Genomic DNA, 24,151 nt, shown 5'->3' on the forward strand with positions numbered 1-24,151 from the left:
GAATACCAATTAATGTGATATATAATTCTCTAAGGATAAGATAGAAGAGACATCTGGAAATTGCTGGGATTCAGTAACTGGTTTTAATTGAAGTCAGATTTTCATATAATGTGCACTTTGTGTAAGGTCGTCACTTTTAAATGCCTTTTAACACATAACTAAAAATCAAGATTAGATCAAATGAATCTGTAATGTGATTACACACTATTGGGAAAATCTTTTTAAATTGTTAAAGTGTGTTAAAATTAATAAGACAATAATATTCCTTTGTTTTGTAACACTTTCAGAAGCAGTAGGGTTTAGTTGTAGGATTGGCCAATGTGGCATTGACTTCGTCTGATATTTACCTCTTAAGAAATTTCTTTAAGGAAAGTAAGTAGCCAGAGATCTGGGTAACATTTTAAATTTCCCTGAAATAATTGGTGAGTTGCAGAATAACAATTTCCAGTTTGTTTTTTAATCACCTTGTGTCAGTGTAGCATTTGGAGATTTTAACATACAAGGACACATCCTACCACTGGGTGGCAGTCATGCACCGAGTATTTATGAAAATGTGGGGAGTTTTTTTTTTGTTGTGTACAGTCTTGGTACTTCTTTGTTTGGTCAACTGGATGTATTTCAGAGTGTGAAAGGAAAAAAAATCAGTCAGATATTAAGCTTGACATAATATTGTATCAACTGTCTTACTCATTTAAAATGATCCACTTGTAATTAGAGATAACGACTTAGAATTTCTGGATTTTCTTGTCAGTACATCCTTGCAGAGCTACTACAAATGGAAAAACTTGCTGGTACATTGGAGGCTGAGTTTGCGAGGGCAGGGGTAGAGGGAAGGAGGGACCTTCTATGGATAAGAGAATGGTCACCAGACCTTGACCTACACATGAAATTGATACAAATTCCTCTAACAGTCAAATTTCCTCCTGGCTTGTAATTTAGAATCCTTCCATAGGAAGGGAATCAAGTGTCTGTTTTGTTTCTGATCATAGATGTCTTTTACCAGTTAGGGACATCTAACTTGGTAAGACAGACTTCTGAGCTCATGGAACATCAGGATTGAAACATCCCTTAGACATGATCTTGTGAAACTCACTAGTCTTTTAAAAAGAGAAAAATCAAGGCTTGGAGATAGTAAATAAAATTGTCACAGTTTGAAATAATGCTGGTGAATCCAAGCTACTTTTAAAGTTTTCTGACTTTCTATCAGGCCAGTGACTTGCTTTGTCTTTCATACTTTACTTTGAGGGATAAGAAGAATGGAGGTGGAGTAGGTATAAAAACAGAGAAGAAAAAAAAAACACATTATCTGCCAGGCGTAGTGGGGATCACCCCTACATCTACTGCCTCCCGAAGCCCACAGTAATCAACACACAGATTTTATGTTACAGATGAGAAAAATGATACCCAGTTAGGTAACTAACTCAAGGTCAGACAGGGATGTATGTGAAAGTCAGAATCCAAGAAAATATTCATAATTTTTTCCCTAAGAGACAAAAAAAGAAAGTTGAAGAGCCTACCTAAAATGGACGAAATCATTTTCCTGGTAATTCCTCTCCTGTGATTTATTCACAAACAATTAACAGTTATAGAGCCCCTCCCATCTGCCAGATAATAAAAGTAAACACACAGCTATTCTGGAAGACAGAAGAATTTCATGTGGAATTGTGTTTATTTGGTTTTGTTTGGTCGGGGGGGGGGGTGCGGGGGAGGTGGTTACTGTGTAAGAATGAAATAGAAACCAAGTCCTTCGTCATTTGGTTTGAACATTGAAACATTTCCCACCATTTAGTGTCATCAATTGGTTGATTTTGGAAAATATGGTTTTTTAAAAAAAAATCCATTGCCATGCAGAAGTAGCTGAAACTACGGCTTACTCCCTAATCCCTTGTGTGCTGGATTTAATTTAACAGCTGAACATGGTGTACTCAGAATTTAGGGAAAGAGTATTTTTTTTTTTTTTTAAAGAAGCCTGTTTTCAAGTGTGTATCTGATTAGGCTGGACCCTCCACAGGGACAGGGACCATGTTGGTTCTCTTGAGAGCCCTAATCCCAGGACCATTCCACCACCTGGCTCCAAGTTTCATTCCTCTATTGGATGGCAGAATGCCAGGCCCCCAGTTTGAAGTTCCAGAGCCGCGTTTTCTCAGACCTCTCTGGCATCTCCACCACATGCATTTGACCTCCCAATCTTGTGGAAATTGACAGGCACGGTTATAGAAGCAAGAAGTAGCATCATTCATTTACGGCTTGTTGCTCAGCTTGGGATGACTTAAAATTGTGTAGTTTTCTGTTTATTTGAGTTTATAACGTGAAACTCAACTTTGAGGGAGTGCGTTTTGTCCCCGTGGGATTCCGTTTTACAGAGTCTCCATTGAGCTCTCAGGAATGTGTTACCTAAAGGTGTTTCTGAGTCATCAGGGATAGCGATCCAGCTGTGGGTGGCTCCTCAGGAGTTACCAAGGGAGTGGGAGTTTCAGGCTCCTTGGTGCCAACTCCTGCCTTCACGTTTCAAATGATGAACCCTGAACTGTGGTCCCCCCCCATCTGGAGTCTTTAGTATGCCTTCCTTCATTTATTCGTTCATTAGACAAATGATGTTATATAGTAGTAAATACAGTAATGAATCAGAAGCATGATCACTGCCATCCTGTCTTGTGTGGTCATTTGGGGATAGAGCAAGTAAACACAGTGCAGTATGGTGACTGGCTGTCTGAGGCAGCGTGTGATGCCTCAGGGACACCTAAGAGGGGCATCCTGGAGGAGAGGGCATCTAAGCGAAAGGTGAAAGTTGAGAAGGAAGAGCTTCGGTAGAGAGTGTGAACGAAAGGATGGCGTGCCCCATGGCGGCTTCAATTTGGACAAGGGCCCTAGGTGAAAGCAACAGAGAATCTAGAACCAGAGCACAGGAGATGTGGACGAGGGGACAGGGGTGGCCAAACCATGGAGCTGGAGAGTGAAACAGGGCCTGAGAAGACAGGACATCTGCACTGCAGAAGGCAAGAATGGAAGGGTGTTGAGAAGGGGAGGGGCAAGTTCCAATGTGTGATCTCAATGGCTCACTCAGATTTTAAGGTGGAATAGGGATAGGAAAGTCCCAAGCCATGAACCTGGGAGAGCTGCTAGGAAGCTTTTATACAAACCCAGGAGAAACATGGGGTGACTGTGTCGTGAAGCAGGAAGTAAAACAGAGAGAAATGCACTGTTCTGACCTCCACTAAACTCTGTAGTAGCACCACTTTAGTTACAGAGCTCTTCATTATTTTTAGAAATTAGCAGAATAAGCATAAATAAATAAATAGCCAGTTCAAGTGTATTATCATGTTCAACCAAGACTTTTTTTAGTGTTTTCAGAATGCCAAGAAACCTTTTAAAGAGTACACAGTGAGTATGGTTGAAATGATGAATGAAACTTAAAATCCAACAAAGCAAATAGTCTGTTTTCATTCTGGCATCTTTAGACACTCAGCAGCTGAAGACAGAGCTGTCAGTATTGACATGGGGCATTTTTCACTAAGTGTGTGTTAAGCGGGAAACACAGAAAGGGGAGAACTTGAGCCCAGCCCGCAACGAGGACCCTGCTAGTCAAATGGGAAAAGACCCTGAGCAGAAAGTACCTGGAGAGTGGCCACACATAGCTGTTCTCCCCCATCCAAATAATGGACCTCGGTGGGTGAATCTAAGTGGGCAGGGCTGGGCGACTGTGTGCAGCCGGAGGCTCCTCCTGACAGTGTGATTCATCCTGGGAACACGAGTTATTTTATGAGCAAAGTTACAACGTGTGATATATGTGCCCTTTGAAGGCAGAGTAAAAGGGTATAATTTAAAAATAGAAGTCAGCTTCTTGTAGTCGATTACATCAGCTGAAGTTGGGAGCTTGCAGCCGAGCGGGTGCAGCCTGGTGCCCTTGAGAGAGTCCTCCTGTGGTCAATTAAGTGTCTTGTTTTTCTTGAAAGTCAGAAATGTGATGGAGGGTAATTATTCTAAATGGAATAAAAGCTGTGTTAGGTGTAAGAAAATAGTTCTGAATCCTCTAAAGAGATAGTATGGAAATGTATACGTGGGCATTTGTAGGAGTCAGAGTCTTCATAGACAAGGACAAGGGGACCAGTGTTTTAATGAGGGCCATTTATGAAATGACTTGATGAAATCCTACAGCATTTGTCTAGTGTTTCATCACCATAATTCAAAAGGATATCTGAGAAGTATTATAGGAAATATGTTTGATACATGATGATATTTACAGGCTTGTGTCTATTTGAAATATTGTGATGTTTTAGAGAGCTGTTAGTCTACTGGTCACATCAACAAAGGATATATTATGGTAAGAAGGCTTATTAACAAATGTCAGCAGTTTACTAGGTAGGGCCTTATTAGAGCCATCAGTCAGTGGTGTCCCTATGTCCCAGTTGAGAAGGTTTGGGTCTATAGGTTTCGTCAAGGACTGGTGAACAACAGTACGGATACTAGAAGGGTTTTTTCCTGTGAACAAAGACTAGGGTTAATTAATTTGACAGTTCCATTAATTACTGCTGAAATCATTGGTCTTTGTCAGAGGTCAGGCTCTTTGAGCAATTGAGGGCAGGTCCTATGGGAGCTGGAGACACCACTTACTGCTGGATTGTCACTGCTTGGCCATCTCCCTGCACTGTGATCAAGGCCTTTCTTTTTTGCCTGGGTCATGAGCTCTCTGGTTGAAACCAGTGTCTGCTTTAGTTCAGTGTCTCGGTAGGTCTGGAACCCCCACAAGTTGAGTGAGTGGAGATTATTTCAAGCTTGGGTCCATATAATGGACCAACATCAAGTGCCTAAGCGGTATCTTAACTCTGAAGGGTTTGCTGAATTCCTATACAAAAAGGGGAGGGGTGTTCGTCTCCATTATCTCCTCTGCCTCTGCTAGTTCTAGAATGCTTTCACTGGGTCGAGTCTCTTTATCAGGTGAAAATTCCTTTTGTAAAGTTAAGGCTCTCTTGAATCTGTTTCACAACCCTGCGTTTGCATTTGTTGGTTTTTGGTGTGTGCTTGTTATTTGTTTTGTTTTGGATGTTTAACTAGGGCACTTGTTATTTGTGGTCCCCAAGCAGATTGAATCTAGTTGCCAATACACCATAGGAAAAGCCTGCCATTTTCACATGGCACAACTCAGAAGGGAACAAATAATTACACCCTTGCTTTCAACTCTAAGTTTGATGAGATGCGGCCTTTGGGGCTTTGTGTGTCTTTACTGATTTTCTCCCACTGAACTTGGTAAATAGCAAACATTACTTTCAGGGTTGAACCAAGACCATTTAGAATAACATGTATGAAACAAATAACTCTTGCCAAGCTGGTGGCTGGCTGGCTGCTGCTCCTGATTGGAAATAGAAAGGAGGTTAGAGCACATGACCTCAGAGTCAAGACGCCTCTCATCTATGTCCCCTGCCTGCCTACGCCAGCTGTGGCAGCTTAGGCCTAGTAAGTCTATTGCATTTTTCTCATCTATCACAACTCATCTGCCAGACTCACTTCCAGCTGTAACATTTTCATTATTTTTTTTCTCTAATCACTAAGTTCTAAAATCTTTAAGCTCATCTGTGGAGAAGTGTAGACACTGGAGTAGGGGTAACACATGCCTATATCAGTGTAGTGTTTTCCTCCTACTTCGAGTAAGGTCTGGTCTTGCTGAGTTTGCTCACCTTATTGCTGTTGCCTGTAATCTTGGAAAAATAAGAATGTTTCATCCATAATTTTTGGGTAGAGGAGGCTTTGATGTTTACAAGCTGATAATACTCATCTCTTATGCAGATATATTAATGCTTTTGCAAGGATCTGCAACCTAGGACCTATAGGCCAACCACCTGTTTTTGTAGATAAAGTTTTTATTGGAACATGCCTGTGCTCATTCATGCTCACTGTCTACAGTGAACTTTCACAATACCACTGGCAGAGCTGAGTAATTACAACAGAGGCTTCAAGGTCCTCAGAGTCAGAAATATTTACTCTCTGCTCTCTCTCAGGAAGTTTGCTAGCGGCTGATTTATAGCCATCACTAGTGCAAATTGAGGTTGACAACTTGACTTTTTGATAAATTTTTAATTATAGTGAAAAATACATAAATTTTGCCATCTTAATCATTCTTAAGTGCTCTGTTGAATAGCATTTAGTGTATTCAGGTTGTTGGGCAATGGATTTCCAGAGCTTTTTCATCTTACAGAATTGAAACTCTATATCTGTTAAACAACTCTTTATCTCACACCTTCTTCCAATCCCTGGTAACTACTCTTCCTCTTTCTGTTTCTATGAATTTGACTACTTTAGATACCTATATCTAATATAAGTGGAATCCTATAGTGTATATCTTTGTATGGCTGGTTTATTTTGTGTAGTGTAAGGTCCTCAAAGTTCATAAGTGTTGTAGCATATGGTAGGATTTTTCTTCCTTATTAAAGCTGAATAATATCCCATGACAGGTACATACAATGTTTTGTTTATACATTTGTCCACTTATGGGCATTTGAGTTGCTTCTCCCTTTGCTTTTGATGAATGCTGCTATGAGCATGGGTGTGCTAATATCTCCGAGAACCTGCTTTTAATTCCTTTGGACAGACATCCAGGGATTGTTGGATCATATGATAATGCTACATTTAATTTATTGAGGAGCCACGGTACTGTTGAGGTTAAGAAGTTTTCTATTAGGAAGTTGTCGTATACCCTGATTTTCCTTGTAGAATAGTTCTAAGTTTCTAAAACAAGTAAGTTCATAGAAATACAGAAATGTATGTGATTACTAAATATGTTATTTTAGAATAGTGGAACTTTTACTTCTTAAGTCTCTAAGACTCTTGGTGTCATTACATGTTCAAAATATTAGGAAATGACAATGAGTAGGACCAGGAAGACATGGCTAATTAGCACATAGCTCCCTTACTTCAAACACTAGTCCATTCTATTTTGGGGCAGGGGGATACCAGGGATTAAACTCAGGGTACTCAACCACTGAGCCATACATCTCTAGCCCTGTTTTGTATTTAATTTAGAGACAGGGTCTCACTGAGTTGCTTAGCCCCTGGATTTTGCTGAGGTTGGCTTTGAACTCGCCATCCTCCTGCCTCAGCCTCCTGAGCCACTGGGATTACAGGTGTGTGCCACTCCACTTGGTCCCATTACTTATATTTTCCATATAACCAAACTCAGATGAAATACTCCACCTCTACATCTACATCTAAAGGACGTTGAAGAAGGCAGAGAAAAGTGGAACATATGTGAAAAGAAAGCAACTCTGATACTTGTCCTCTCACCCAAATTTGAAAGAAGAAAATAACACAGATATACAGGATTAAAATTTAATTCAGCATACCCACATTTATTAGAATCCTCTTTTAGGCCAGGGAATAAGAAATTGTGCATCAAAATCACTAAAATCTTTGGGAAGCTTTTCTGTAAGTAAACATGGAACTCGGGCATGTATCTTTTATAGCATTCTTGGTAAGGAAACATTTTACTAGACAGTCCAGGTGGGAGTGAAATTCTAAATTTCATTCTTTCATTTTGCCTGATCTTCATGGATTGCCTGCTGCAGTTCATGACTCAGTAGAAGGGAAAAGAGTAGCACTATGTATATTGTAGGAAGACACAAATACCCCACTAGACAGATCTGCATGGAAAGCTAGATTCATGTGAAAGTATAAACCAGGAAATGGTGTCCACTCATATTAGCTTCTTGACTGGAAACTTCATTTTCCATTTATAACCTTTATTATAATATGCTGTGGTTTGGGTGTGAGCTGTCCCCCAGAAGCTCTTGTGTTAATGTAGGAATGCTGGGAGATGAAATGATTAGATTGTGAGAATTGTAACCTAATCAATCCATCCTAGTTTGAATGGACTGACTTGGTAGTGACTGTAGGCAGGTGGCAGTGGCTGGAGGAGAGGTGTTCTTTGGGAGTGTGCCCTCTCAGGTTTCATCTTTCCTGCATCACCTTCTCCTCTCTTGCTCTTTGCTCCTTGCTGCCATAAGGGAATCAACTTTGCTCTCCATGCCCTTCTGCCATGAGGTTCTGCCTTACCTCGGGCCCAAAGCAATGGAGTTGACCATCTATGGACTGAAACCTCTGATACTGTGCTCCAAAATGAATTTTTATTCCTCTTAAGTTGTTCTTGTTGGGCATTTTGGTCACAGCAACAAAAACATGACTAAAACATAGTACGACCAAGATGATACACTGTACTTAGTTTTTAAAGACATCCGTGTAATGCAATCTTTGTGTCTGGCACCACTCCAAGTTATGTGTTACTACGAACTTTTTTAATCCTGTTAACAAGCCTACCAAGTGGATGTAGTTATTATCACTATTTTGCAAATGAGAAGAAATGCATGGAAGGTATGGAACTTGCCTTAGGCCACACAGTTCACCTTGGAATCAAGTCATCCACACTCTGCCCCAGCTGCACAGCACTGCGTCCTCATCGAGGATCCTCAGATTCTGCAGTTGACAGTTTCAGTGTGGAGACCGACCCAGATATCATCCCCATTTTACAGATGAGGAAATGACAAAGCCCAAGAGACTAAGAACCTTACTTTGGTCTCAAACAGTGCCAATTCAGAGCTCAGTCTGCAAACCCAGGACAACATATCATTTCTTTGACCTGCATTGTGGGGGTCATCCAAGGTTATATGACAGGTCACCACTGGTTTCCTCTTCCATGATTCAGTGACCTCCAACCCAATGTACAGGTGACTCCCAAAGTGTTAGGTTAATCTAATGTTTCCGTATTGCCTGTCTTGTCTCTCTCTTGAGCTGCTGGTGTCCCTGTCTATTTCACTTTGAAATTTCCCTTGGCTCCAATGTGGTTAGACAACCCACCTTTGTGTTCTTAGGACTGTTTTTCCCCACTTCTATAATCTACTTTCAAGTGAATGAAGTCTTTTAAAAAATTATGTTGAGCATAATTCTGCATTTATAAATGAATGGACTAAGAAATTAAATATAAATAGTAGTTTCCTAATGTGTACCTTTCCTACCTGATATACCTTCACAGCTTTTATATTATTTCTGTTTTTAGTTAGATTTCTTGGCAAGAAGTGTTTCAGTTTAAGGAAATAAAATGTTCATGGTGTGTTTATAGCCTGAAAAGTTTCAGGTTATTTTTGTGTGAAATAAGTAAACAGATTTACTCACATCTCCAAGCTAACAAGGAAATGAAGCACGTTTCTGTGGCATCCTGTTCTGTTTCCCAAGCTGGAGGTTGATCCTCAGCTGCTGTCATTAGTCACTGTCCACATGCAGGAGGTCTCTAGATTTTAGTGATTCTACTTCCAAAGTATCTCTTGAATCAGCTCCTTCCTCTTATACTCACAACCTTGTCTAAGCTGGGTCTTCCTTCAGTTGGAGGACTACAGTCAGTTCTCAGCCTCCACAGTAATGCCAGTCCCATTTCTGTAACAGAAAGCTGATCCCATCATTCTCCAGCTTAATGATTTGACAAGTCTAAACTTACATGGCTTTCCAGGCCCTTCAACTGCAGGCTCTGACCCATCACCCCTCTGCACCTCCCCTCTTGAATGATACCCCTGCTGCCTGTCTCTCTTGCCTGCTGACACCACGCACATGCATACCTGTATTTCTAGCCTCATTAAAAGCTGTGCCATTCACCTAATTCTTGCATACCCTCACCTTTGTAAATCCTGCTTTTCCTACCAGAAAGCCCCTTCTTCCTTCTTTTGTACCTATAAAAGTCTGAGGCTTCATTTAAGGCCACATCACCATAGGGAGCCTTTGCTGACTGCCAAGGCAAAGCTTGTACCCTTTGGCACTGCTCCTATCGTACTTTGTGCATGTGCCTTAGCCTGTCATACAGTGGTATTCAATAGATATTTATGAGTGAATGGGTACCTACATACACTTACAGTGTCCTTGAAGGCAAGAGTGGGCTCATACATATCTTTGAACCCCAGTTGTATAATTTAAAAATAACAATATGCATCCTATAAGTGTTTATATTACTGAAATTTTAATTCGATCATTGCATAAAAATGAGACTCAGGTGTGCGAGTAAGGCAAAATCTGATTTTAACATTCTAGACGATAGTATCCGCACATTCAGATTCATGATTTCCATTATCTAAATTCTATAAAAACAGGAAATACTGGTACAGTTATTAAAATAAGAACATTTTGTAATACTGTAAGAGCCAATGTGTTGGCCTAAAATAGATTTTTTTTGAAGGGTGGGGTGGGGTGGGAAGGGCTGCTTCCCTCTTGAGAGGCATGGAATCGTTGTGTATGACATTTCTCTAATTGTTTCAGGGGGAAGCTTGCGTAATTCTCAACTTTCAGAGTGGACTCTGGACAAAAGTGAATTATCTAAGTGTGAAATGATCCAATCCGAGGTAGTTTTCCTTTGGTCACATTGTCTGACTTTTCATTCCTAAGACTTACACGTATCGGGTGGCACGTGCAAGTCTGGTTTCTAGAATTTTATAGATGACAACACGCAAAACATGTGGACTTTTATCCAGTGGAACCATCACATTCTAAAAACGCTGCCATATATGGAGCCCATTTCCTAATAACAGGGCTTCTCAGTGCCTCCACAGCTAGAATCTTTGGGCTAAATTCATTATTTCCATGTTTCCATCTTGTGCTTTTAACTAGAAGGCCAGCGGTATCTGGTGCCTGTGAAAGTTTCTCCCTGCTACCCACACACCCACAGTTCCATTGGCCTCTGTCTCCTTTTAGAAGCTCCTGAAGAAGGTGTCGTGTTAGATTTTATGTCAATGGAAAATTATTCTGTTCAAATTGTATGATTTACTAGTTATTGTCTCTTACCCCTGTAGTTTGTCTCCAAGTCTTTCATAGCTACATGGCCCTCTAGGTTACCCTCTTCCCTGGGTTAACAGCCCAATATCAGCTAGTTGTCTTATTCTCCATGATGAATTTTAGAATTCAGTAAAGATGAAAACAATTGCCCCTGCTGGGTTAGCCTACTCTCCTTTTAAAGTATGTTTGCATTAGGAATCCTTTGCACTACTATTTGCTTTTGTTTTTAAAAGCAATGATTTACGTAGATATGTAAAATAGAATGTGGGTTTTATTTAATTTCAAACAGGAGGATTGTATCAACTATTTCCTCAATACCAATAGCTTCACAGTGCTACAAGTTGCTTTTATTAAAGTCAAAGAGAATTTTCCTCAAATCCTTTCTTCTTTGCAGAATTTTCAGTGACAGCAAGAATAATGGTTTGATGGTTGCTTAGATTGTCACTTTTACATCAAGCTGGATTTATAAGATGGCTGCAGAGTTAATATTTTCGAAAGAAAGATCTAAATCACAATTACTTTTGGAAAAACCTGTGTTCTCTGTTTGTCATCGAAGGATATTAGACAGTTTTGAATTTTTGTTAACCCTCAGCAAAGAGTTCCTAACAAGATTAGGCAAGCAGTATTGACGCGATAGTGAAGTTATGTCAGGTTTCTCAGGTCTCCCAGTCTCTTTTGCATCCCAAGACCTGAATGTATTCCTATTTTAGTGTTTAATCCATTCAAAAAAATGACTGATTAGAAACTGGATTTTCCATTCACAGTTCTGAGATTTTAAAAGAGAAGAAGTTAGACGATTTCTTGTTCTTAGAGAATTGATCTAATCCTCATATAACAGGGAAGCTCCAAAAGAGTGGAGTCCCAGATGCTGCCCACTTACGGTCTGGTGGGTGGGGCCTCTGTTCACTGAACATGCCTGATTCTTGGACACTTTCATCAGTCTTTTCTCCAAGAGTAGCTTCACTTTTTCTCCATTCATGATTTTTTGATGAAAGGAAATCCTTAAACAGAAAACAGCTTTAAAATTTGTGTGCTATCCTTCTTCAAGCATAAAATTTTTAGAACAATGGCATGTATAGTAAGATTATAGCAAGTGAAAAACTTCTGTTTTATCTTTGGCAGTTAGCCCACACTCAATCATTAAACAAGATCATTGGAACTCATAGATAGGAGCCCTAAAGTCTTAAATGGACCAGTGTTACATAGACTCGGGAGCCCTATTAGAAGCAAACCCTCAGAGCCCATTGGTGTAACTTTGAAATGAAATTCCCACATGCATTAATCAGACTCTGTTGTTACTATCACATGAAATATGATTTTAGGACTTGGTAACACTTCACAGTTGATTGGTTCTTTCTATCCAACCACCCATCTATTTGTCCATCCATCTTTTAAAATTCTCTCCCCAGCTGTGATTCCAAGACAACTATTGTCATTTAGATGCTGATCCCTTACTGTGGTTCTGCTGGTGTCTTCTGACATGGAAATAAGGGATATTTCTCAAGATAGATTAATTATATACACAGATTAAGGGGTGAGAGTCTTTCCTGCTTTGTTCTTTTTAATAATTTCTGTCCTGGGCCTCTAGAGGTAGAACACTGCAGTGCTTACAAGCAAAAATAGTTCATGGGTGTTTGTTCATGTGCAGTGAAAGGTCCAAGGGCCTTAGAAAATATCCACTTAGGAGGGAGGAAGAGCATAAGCAAGAAGCCTTTGGATTAATGTGTGTGAAATAATGAAGAAATTCCTTAAGTAGATAGGGAAGCTGAGAAGAGGCTAGCAAAGTAAAACGTATGACCCTTAGATTCTGGTTCCATTTTATTTTATTATTTTTTTCCATTTTAAATTAAGTGGGGAAAGATCTAGGAGCAGCTTGTGCAGCAGCAGTTACTTCCAGGTTAGGGAACCGGGATGGGGGATGGGGCGAGAGGAGCAGAGATGAGAAAGAAGTTGAAGCTTCACCATGTGCCGTTTAAATTCTGTGCCATGGGCATATGTTACCCATTAAAATAATCTATACTGAAAATAATGAGAATTAATGAGATTAAAGTAAGAACAGATAAGATTTGGTGGAAGAAAGAGAATAACAGCACTCTCTTAAGTTGGCAAAAATTGGAATGTTTTGTTTGTTTTTAATAATAATAAAGGAAAGAGAGAAAGCTGGCTTTAGGGGCAAAGAGGGGAAGCTGAGTCCCAAGGTGATGTCATTTGGGCAGCAGGATAGAGGAGGGAGGATGAAGTCATTTTCGAAACCCATCAGCAGGGAGAGCCATGTGAGGAGGTTAAGTCACTTGGGGATGAAAGGATCAAAAAATAACGCCTGAGGGAAACCCACTGAAATCAGGAAAGATGAAGAGAGTGTTTCTTCTAAAAGCCCTCTCTGTTCTCCGAGGACTTCAATAAGCAGAGTTAGGCTTATCCCAAAAGGGGGGAAAGGTGAGAAAGTAAGAAGATAACTTTCCCCATGATAGCCTCAATTTTGTCCTAGAAGCAATGCATCCTATGTTTTGCAGCAGTGAGAACCTAGAGAAAATCTTTTCCCAAGGATGACTGGAGAGGAGGAAGGACAGTCATTTCCAAGGGATGGCCTGCATGGTTTGCTCTCACTGGGGCCTCCTCTGAGCCGCTTGCAGCACCCTCCCAGGATAACCTTTGGGCTCTTGACTTGGAGTTTTCTGCTGGTCGTAATGACCTGTCCTGCTCTCCTCAGCCACTCCTGATTCTCACCCATGCTCTTTCATGTGCTGTGACAAAGTCTTTCCCCACAGTAGCTTTCTCCACTCTGTTCTCTGCGTCTAGCAATTTCACCAGTTCCTTCTTATTGGTAGTCCTCCAGGTCTTACCAACAAAACTCAGAGTGTTTGTGCTCCTGTGAACCCTAATTTAGTCATTAACATTTTTTGAGAAATGGTATCAGTTACCATGAATCATGCTATACCCCTTTGGCTTTAGAGTGCATGCTCCTGACTTACTTTTTAATACTCTCATCAGGGTCTCCTGATGCTCAAGATTTAAAAAGAAATGAAATAGATGCAGATTCTAAACCACACATCTTTTTGCGTGCACACGATTGATTGGGCTCCTACTAACAAAGTGAGTGAACGTGTCAAAATAAAGTACAACTGAAAAAACATGAGGACATAGTTCCCCACCACCAGGGCATTCAGACTGTGGGGTGTACTTAGGTTTCACTGGAGTTTTATCATGACTACCACAAATCAAGTGGTTTAGAAGAAGATGCTGAAAGTGTCTTTAATTGTGAAGATTTCCATTTCTTCCTCATCCAGGCCATGCTTGCAAAGCTTGCTGACCCTCCTTCCCCAAGTCCTGCCAGGAAAAGCCAGTGATTTCTAAATTGAAGCTATGTCAGCTAAAGCTTTTATTGGTACTTATTATCCAGGAACTCCGTCTGCTTTTAATTCTCTGCTGAAAGAACTGGCTTTGCTTTTTTTTTTTTTTTTTTTTTTTTTTTAACATGTCTTCTATTTTAAAATACAAAGGAACAGCTAAAAATTGTGCTGTGAACCCAGACAATGGTTAGGTTTTATAAATTAGAGTCCCTCTTCCTATCCTTAGTGTAATTTAGATCTTAGGCTGGACCTCTTCGATTCCGTGTGGACTTACTAGTTAGTCCCTCTTCTCTCCCTATCATGTCCCATTTTGTGTCCAACATTCTATAATTTCAGCTAATAAATCATGCAAGCAAAAGTGACATTAAGAAATCAATGTTATTGAAGAGTGCATTGAAAATAAAATGAAGATTTCATGAACTTTTCCCCTTATCCTTTAATCCAGAAAATAAGAACAACATATTTTTAGAGAATGTTAAACACAAGTTGTTCATTTTTTGTTTCTGCATAAAGCTTTTTCATAGTACAAGAGCACAGCAGATATTTAAACTGCACAATGAATAATATGATAGGTTTATTTATATAAGATAATTACCATATTTGAATTTTTTCCCAGTCTAGGGCTTTTCTTAGCATTCTGCTTTATAGATAAATGCCTCAGTCATTTAAATATGTACATAATGCAGAATATTTTCAATTAAATATTTGTAAAATTCTCTCCAGTTTACAAAGACATTTCATATTCATTACTTCATTAAAGTCACACAGCATTTCAGTGAGGATGTGAATTATCTGTCCAATTCTCAGATAAGACCACTGAGTCACCTGAGTCTGACTGACTTGCCCATAGCCACATATATAAGCCTGGATTCCAAGCCAAGTTTTGCAATTTCAAAGTCGGTGTTCCTCCTATCTCTTCTGTCCCAAGTTCTTCATAATCTAGTGGATGGACTGGTGCGTAGCACTAGGTCACTGTGAGAGAAAATATTTCTGTGGTAGAGGAGACCCAACTTCACGTTAAAGTAGCAGCCTTTAAAGTCTTCCAACACTCTGCATTCTCTGACCTCATTTTCACTGATCCCAAGAGCTCATTTGATAAGTACCTTAAAGGAGTATTTGGATTTTTTTCTTGCAAAGCTCTCCATCAGTCTGTCTTCTGAACGTTTGGTCACATTTCTTTGTTTAGCATTTAGTATCACAGTTTCACTTTGTTCCGTTGGGGTGAAATGACTGGTCCAGAGCTTGGGTTTCTTAGGGTCAGCTGCCTGAATCTTGCAGTGTAGATTTCACACTTCAGGCCCCAAACCTGGATGGAGGTAAGAGGCTCGTGGATGGAAAATAGATATCACAAAGGCCAGGAACTCAGCCAGAGAGCCAAACAAACTGGCCTAGAGACAAAACCTGTACTCTCTTGGAAGGTTTTCACTGTAGAGGAAGGTAACAGAGGCTTCACTGAAAAAAAAAGCAGCTCCTGTGGACATTTTTGGGAAAGGACAGCTCCCTAAATCCTCACATAGCCCTGAGTCATGGCTTCTCTAGCATGAGAAGCAGGTTGGATGTTTCCTGGGTGAGAACCCAGTGATTTGATTTTTAACAAACTCCCAGGTAATCCCTTTGCTAGAGTCCATGCAATAAACCTTAAAAAATATTTTTCTAGGATGCCAACATGAAGTAGCTGATACTCAAATGATGGTTTATCCATCAAAAACAGAAATGTTTCATTTCAGAAGACAACCACTTAATAAAACAAGTGTCTTGTTTATGATTCCTTATTTTTGTTATTTTTTTAAAGAGTGAACATGAGCTACGTGGGAAAAAAATCACTTAAATCATACAATGCCTTAGGAATGCTACTCTGTCAGGCATCATTGTTCTTTCTGATACTCACTGTACATGGTTACATAACTCCTAGAGCCTAGAGATGTATATACCACCATCCACTGGATCTCTTCTCTTTTCACTAAAACCCCTCAGTGTTCACCAGGTTGTCTCAGAAAACTGAAAGAACTAACGAAGCCCCAGGTTAGTTAATAGCTGGAATTCTCCATGGCACACAAGTCTGAGAATTTCATCACAGGGAACTTTCCAGGAGCACTCTGGCGTGGAAGTGTTCCACTGTACATGATGAAAATGCCTTCAGAGTCACAGTAAGTCCTCCCCCTTGCCATTCGGCCCCATTCATGAGATTTGTCTCTTGTCTCCAGCTAAGTCATCCACTGAGCAGATCCCTGAGAGACAGAGCAGGCTTCACCACTAGGTCCTACAAATACCTCTGTCATTGTACTCTGGTTTCTTGCAGCTACCATGACTCATGAGAAATATCATCCTACTTTTGACTTAATTTCAGTACCAATTTGAGGACCAAGGTGTTTACCAATCTGAGAAAGAATCAGGGATGGTATGAAAGCAATAATACTTATTTATCCCCAGAATGACATTTCTATGCTTGTGGGAATGCATTAGAGCCTATGAAATCATAAATGAAGAATGTCAGGAATATAGTGCTTCAACACTTCTTGACAAATGTTCAGCCATTCTGAAACAGGACAAAAGGAACTTTGTTGAATGTAATATTAGAAATGCTAACAAAATTGGGAAATATTTTATTTAAAGTTTATTATGCACAAGCATTTTATATGAATGGGTTCATTAAGATCCCCCAAGGGGAGGATACTGTAATGCCTTCACAGAGAACAATTTTGAAGCTTAGAGATGTTAAGTAACATTCTCAGTGTGACACAGTTAGAATGTGGCCAGGTCAGGTGGGAAAGGTTGTCAATTTATTCAGATCACACAGTCTGATTTCTTTGAGAAATCCAATCCCTTCCCCTGCCTAGGAGGGCATCAGGCCTAGGATCCTGAAGGTGGGCAAGGCAGGTGGTATCCTTGAAGCTGTTGTGTATCCCCTGGTTCCTTGCTTATCTTGCCTCACATGGCAAATCTAGATCTATATGGTGTGTCCTGAAGCCTGTGACTGGGGCAAAGTCTGATCTCTTTCTTCAATGCTATCAATTGTCTAGAAACCTTAGCCATCTTCCCTTGATGAATCTCCCTAATGATTATTCAGATTACCTTGGACTTCAGTTTGGACTGCAACCCCATACCACTCCCTGGCATTCTCCCTTTTTTTTTTTTTTTCATACAACATGTGAGATCCTCTGGATTCCTCCTCCTCATACTCTCAAACTCAGGGAGATGCTAGGGAGCTCAACTCCATCCTTCTCCATCGACTGCAAGGTCTTATCTGATGTAGCTGATCATATTTAGCAGCAACAGGCCAGAGAGGCAACCTCCTCACAAACCCCCAAGCAGTTGGTGGGCGAGGACACCTGCTGCCTTAGTTTCTGTCTCAGTGCTTTTCATTTCTGGGACAAAGTTGGGTCCCATGACTTCCTTGCCCACTTCCCTAACTGGGCAGGTTTTTTCTCTTGCTTTCTTTTTCATTAACCCCATCATTATCACCATTTTTTTTTAAGTTTATAATTAATTCCACCTGCTAAAGTAGAGATGAAATTCTGGAGTCCTTTATTGTCTGACTAAATCTGAGTTTCAAGGTTATTATCTTGCTACACCTTTGAAAACCCAACTATGAGTATAAGAAACTGGAGAGCATCACTTTGTATTTGTCTGCAACATCCCAAAGGCACATCCTACCGCATTATCCCTGGCAGGAGTACACTGCAGACTAGCTGTGGAGAACACATGCATGAACATGCAGGCAGAAAAAGCATGTGGATGTATTTCCAAAAACATTACCCCACTGTCCCCTGACTAGAACATAACAATCTCATTCCAAATATATATTTTTATTATTTTTTTCTGCTATGCTCACTGACCTCTAGTTTAGTTTTGTTTTGCTTTGACAGAAAGGAGCATGAATATAAGGAGATCTGACACAGTGAATAACATCTCCAGTTACAAAAGAAGCCAAGGCTGGAAGTGGATTTCCCAAACAGTAGACAGTGAGCATGTAGAGCAGAATGAGAGACTGTGAAAGGGTACCAGTTGACTGAGCATTTAGATGAGCTCTGAGTCGTTTTCTCAAAACTCAGTGAGAGTTTATAATTGTGACTTCAGTCTTCATGAAACTCTTTCCTTCTGTTCAAGGATCTGGACTGACCTTCAGTAGTCAATTACATTACATCCAGCTTCCTGTATCCACATGTTCTTTAGCTCCTTTTCATTATACCTCATCAGTCTCAACATTTTGATTCCCAACAAAACCCCTTCCACACTTACCAGCCTCTACATGGCAAAAGCCTGCTCTGTTCCTGTACCCCTCCTGGGAGCATCGCCCCAAACAGGAAGCTCTCTGTCCCTTCACTTAGCCCTGGTCAAATTATGGGCACTAAATCCCCTAACCTGGCTGAAAACTCAGAACTTCCTGGAGCTCACTTTTCAATTAATATACTGTATCATTGTTCTAATATACTGTTCTGTAGTTGCTCTGATACGTTTTCCTTTCCTTCGAGACTTTAAGAAGCCTTAATTATCTCTGTGTCACTCTGAGATGAGCACTGTGCTTTGTGTCCATTAATATTTAGGAAATGCTTTTCAACCAACTTGCTTTCTTAATTTAGTTTTATCTTCAGTATATGGTGATAATTGAATTGAAGTATTTCCACCCAACTCTAGTTTTTCTAACGTTTCATTTTGCCAGAACACTGAATATCTGTTTTGGGCTCCAAACGTAAATACACATCATCTTTATAAGAGAGGAATCTAAAATTAGGAGGTGCTTTATTTTGAATGTGTGTACAATCATCAAAACATGAGTGACCTTGGGGAGTGATGAAGGCCTGTATTTAATTGGGTTCAATTTATTCATTCATTTTTGAGCGATGGCTCTGTGCCAAGAATGTGCTAGGCACTAGGTGTGCAGCATGATCAATGATTTTGCTGTTCAGGGTAGTGACGCTAACACTTACTGGCCAATTCCTGTGGGCCAGATTCTAGGCCAAGACATTCTTCATGCATTTCTCTGTTAATCTTCCCAACAGCTCTATGAACTGTAGTATTAAAACCACCATTTTTGCATTTTTGGGTGAAAGGTAGCCTAAATCTGTAACAGGACATTTTTGTGTGTCTCCATTTAAAACCTTAACTGAAGAGGTAAGGAGAACAAGGAAATTCTTCCTTTGACTAGAATAGCAGAGGGCAGGGTAGAAGGGTCTATAAAGGAGGGAGAGTGGGAAGATCAGGTCAAGGAGAAAGGAGGTCCTGAGCTGGACCTGTGGATCTGAAGTTACAGCTTCTTACTGTTCGCTTTCTTGATATCAGGAAATTGAGTACCTGCAAAACTAGCAGGGTCACCATGTAGGCAGCCATCTCTCCACCTGTCCCTTTGACCTCGATTTCATGGCAGGTAGGCTTCCATCAAGGAGGGATACCAGACAGATCCTGAGGGAACAGAGGTGGGATGCAGGCTCCCTGCCCTGAACAGGCCTCAGTCAGGCTGGAGTGCAGTGGGCTGCACCCTCAGTCCTGGAAATAGAGAAGAAATGATCATTCCTCAGCATTTCACTGTTCGGCTGCTTCTAGTAAGTTTCTTCTCTCTTTCTCTCTACTTCACTGACTGGTGTCATTTCTTTCTCAAGCTGACTACCCAAGAATTCCTCAAAATCTACCTAACAGATTATTTTATCAGATCCTCTGTTCTACATTATCCTCACATTCTATAAACAAATCAATCAACTCTTAAAAGTTCAATTCCACATTTTCAGTAATAACCCCTTGATCTTCCTCTTCAGGCCTGATTTTTCACTTATGCTGTGAGAACTTCTAGGAAATACCAGGTCACCTCCTCATAGTCCACATTCCTGTGTTCAAATAACTGCACATTGCTCCCTCCCCCTCTCTGCTTATTTTTTTAACTTATCTGGTATTGATGGCCCCACAAGGCTTCTTCTAGTCCCCCAAATTCAAAACCTTACTTTTATCTCACCTTCATCTCTTTTATCCAATCAGCAATCATATCTTGATGAGTCTTTCTTCAAAATGCCTCTTACATGGACCCCCTTCCTCCTGCTTCCCACTGTGGCCACTGCAGTCTTGGATTTTCATTACCTGGGGATTGAAGGAGAGACCTCCTGACAGGCAGGATTCCCTCTCTCCTTGCCCTTTGCTTACTTCTTTCCTTCTTTTCCTTTTCCTTCTCTCTCTCCTTTCTTTCCCTCTTTCTTTCTTCCTCCCTTCCCTTTCTCCCTCCCTCCTTTCTTTCTTCCTCCCTATCTCTTTCTCTCTTATACACACACACACATACACACACACACATATACACACACACTCGCGCACACACACACATTAATTCTAAACAACACCTTCTTCAAATAGTGACTGTGCTGTGTATCCCTCCCAAACCCCATACTCAGTGTTCTCTGTGACCTTGATGGCCTCATCCACCCAGTGCTGGCCACACTCCCTCAGAGTAAAAGCTGAAACTGCTCTGGTTCTATAATCAGGCCAGGTTGCAGTCCTACTTAGCCATAGGGATCTTGAAGAAATAAATTGCTAATGTGGAGAAGTCCTAAGGGAGCCAGAAAGATTTCCCCTTGTCTGTAGATTTTATAAAAGGGTAAGAGATAGAATTGTTTGGATATTTTAGACGTAGGAACCACACTTAAGATATGTGTGTACCCAACCACGTAATAGTTGCATTTTCTACTGATGAATTATGAAATGCCGTTGGCAATTAAGTCAAGGAGATAATTGCTCTATCAACCCTACCTGGCTGCATTACTTGAACTTTAGTAATGAAGTGTGCATGTTTTCTCCAGGGTCAAGATTTAGTACACCCTATGAGGAACTTGAATTAAAGGAACTGTGCTTTGTGACTTCAATTACTATTCTCTATTATACTTTGTCCCTCTCCCTTTGGTTCAGTCAGAAATTTGTTCCATCTTCCTTTGTTCTGTCAAGAATTTCATACACCTGTTGGTACATTACCTACGAATTCCTATTCATGTCATTCAAGAGCGTCGTAGGGCCTTGCTGCTACTCCTCATCCTCCTACGAAGCAGGTCAGCAAGGCCTGCCTTGTTCTTTACACAGCTTATTCTGTTCCCTCTCTAGATAGAGTTTTTCATTAAAACAGTGGTCAGGATTCTGGTTCCCCCCAGCCTCCCAGAAGAGGTTCCCAGGGAGTCAGAATGACCCTCTAGCACTAGTTGGAAAATTAGTGCTTTAGTGATAGAAATGTTGACCTAAAAAAGAGTTAGCTCCTGATGAAATGTCTTAAGACTACAACAGCATGAATCCCTACATTTCCCTTCTCCATGGCAATAGTGTGCCTTACACCATTTGCCTTTATTCTCAAGCAAAAGTTATGTTTTGGAAAGAGAATATTCACTTCAAAGATAAATTGACAGACTCTCAATTTAGCAGCAACTCCAGGCTTATTTTCTATTCTTTGGCCTTTTTTTCAGTGACTTATGTGACTATTTTTGATGAATGCTATTGGCGATAGAACAGATACTAGACAGCCCTATCCTCAGTTTTACAGTTTAGTTGGGAAAGAAGACACAAAAGAGAAAGAGAGGGAGAGAGAATCTGTTTGGTTTCTTAGTGTTCAGTAAGTAGTAAGGACCATGTGTGTCATTTCTTTAGAGACTTCTGTTCCCCAGAACTTCAGGGGTGGGGGAAACATGAAGTTCCATCTAAATTGGAAAAACTTGCCACTTTATTCTAAGCTAAATGTATTTCCACTAAGATCAAAATTCACAAGCCAGATGAGGGAAAGATCCTAATAATAACTAGTCATACTTAAAATGCTTTCATCTTCCATTGTTTTAAGTGCCAGTTTGAGTGGCTATGAGAGATATGGCAGGATGAAGGAGAGACTCCCAGAGTCTGGCTTGTAGGTGGTAACAGTGGAGAGTCTGGAAGATCTGGAAATCACTCCCCTCCCCTGGCTGGCTAGAGATCCAGTGCCCCTTGCACCAGAATGCAATTACTTGGTAGAGAGATGGTTCCAAGACCACTCAGACCCGCCAGACTTTCTGGCTGGAAATAGTGGGAGAAAAGCTTGAAGTTCCTAGTGGATACTAAGGCTCTGCTTATTTTTAGAAAGATAACAAAGAAAAACAAGCTGTGTGGTGATGACCTTACTTGGGAAACTTAGAGATTTCCAAGACAAGTGGTGTGTGTGTGTGTGTGTGTGTGTGTGTGTGTGTGTGTGTAAAAGTACATGCATGTGCACAGACATACATACCAACAACGTAGCTGCTTCTTAGCAATTTTCTTGTCTTCCTTCACCGTTAACCCTCAGTTGGAAGAGATGAGCTTCATCAGCTCTGTACTTCCACTGGATGCTTTAATCAGCAGTTCTCCTCACAAGGTAGGACCTCTTTATTCCTTAGCATTCCATCTGCCTCTTATGTCTTCTCCATTGTTTCAGAACAATCCTGGGGTTTCTTTGTGCTCTGTTTACAGTGCTTTGGAAGTTCCCTCAAACATGCGTTGGGTTCCTCCCATTGAGCACATGCATTACGCAAGGTTCAGGCCACTAACCTCAATTAAGAGGCACACAGTTTAATAACACACAGCAGGAAAAGAAGCCAAATCATAGAGGACATGTAGCATCCCCTGAGGTGTTTCCTATATAACTGACCATCTCATTTCTTGGTACTGCTTTATATAGATAAACTGGTTACTTTACTTACTTTGAAAAAACTTCCTTAACATGTTATTCATTCCATTGTGACAATTCAAAGGGAAGAGCAGTACTTCAGCTCATATGTGCTCTTGGATGTTATTCATTCCTTCAACAAATATTTTGAGCCCCTACTGTGTGCACAGTACTGAAGACACAATGCTGAGCCAAGTGGTCATGGTCTCTGCCTTGTGAAGCTCATAAGGTGCAGACACGTGGTCAAAGGTTCATACAGAAGCACATAATTAAAACTTGTGACATATTCTTTGAAAGGAAACCACAGTGTGCTATAAGAGTATGTGGTGGAACCTCACTTAGACGGGAAGGAGAAACAGTCTTCTCTGAGTGGGGTCACTAGTGTTGGCCAAGGGTGTGGGAACGTATGGGTGACAGCTAGAGAAGTTACAGGAATGAGTGTCATGTGAGATGACAGTGTGTGTAAAGTCCTTTGCTGGGAAAGGACTGGACAAAAGACACCCACATTGTTGGGGTGTAGTCAGTGAAGTTCAGGAGCCAAGGCCACGAAGGACTTTGCAAAATGGGTAAAGATTTGGGAATTTAAACCAAGTACACTGAGAAATTATTGGAGGGTTATAAACAGGAGAGTGAAGGGATCAGATTTATGTTTTTAAATGATCACTCTGGTGCATTTCTGAGAATACATTGAGAAATGAAGGAAGGAAGGAAGGTGTGGGAAGCAAGAATGAATTGAGGGAGAACATTAACATAGAGTTAAGATGACAGTGATGGTGGTTTGGAGAAACACTAGATAACGTGGGGGAAAGAGGAGGCATTTGAGATCTGCTTTGGGGTTAGTATGCACAGAATTGGTGGAGTTGACTATGGAGGAAGAAGAGTCAAAGACGTGCTAAATGACTGGCATAGTGAATAGAGGTTCTATCTACTGAGCCATGGAGAATGGGTAAGAGGCAAGTTTATAAGAACAATAATTTAATCTTTGGGTGTACTACAGAAGCGATGCATGTGGGATAGATCCAAATGGAATTGTGTATTTAGGTTCAGAACTCACAAAAGAGATCTAGGTGTTGGAACCTGGGATCAGTATATACAAGAAAATGTTTAAAGAGAGTTTAGAATAGAAAGAGGAAACGGTCTTCGATTTTTGGCATTTAAGGGTCAAGTAGAAATCAAAGAAAAAAAGTATTTCTTGTTATGGCAATAAAAAAATGAGAAATTTCCAATGAAAAAAAGTCTGTCAACTCTGAATTATAGTACTGTTTTATCAAATATGGTTAAAAAAAGAGAGAGATGTTTGCTTTATTTAGCATCAGAACCCAGCCAGCAGCCAGCACTGACCACTTGACCTGTGTGCTAGCTGATCTTCCTCACAGCA

General features: G+C 40.5%; 1 protein-coding gene and 1 long non-coding RNA gene across 10 annotated transcripts in view; one reads left to right on the forward strand and one right to left on the reverse strand.

Moving 5' to 3' along the window:
- ICA1 (islet cell autoantigen 1) overlaps positions 1–24,151 on the forward strand; it is a 145,534-nt gene that overhangs the window by 37,436 nt on the left and 83,947 nt on the right. The window lies entirely within an intron of this gene.
- Positions 1,898–10,175, reverse strand: LOC306668447. Its single transcript, XR_013765872.1, has 2 exons — positions 9,292–10,175; positions 1,898–8,390 (listed from the first exon to the last, which is right to left on the reverse strand). It is a non-coding gene; the product is annotated as an uncharacterized lncRNA (long non-coding RNA).

This window comes from Sciurus vulgaris, assembly GCF_902686455.1.
Source record: "Sciurus vulgaris genome assembly, chromosome: 8".
Taxonomy (NCBI): Eukaryota; Metazoa; Chordata; class Mammalia; order Rodentia; family Sciuridae; genus Sciurus; species Sciurus vulgaris.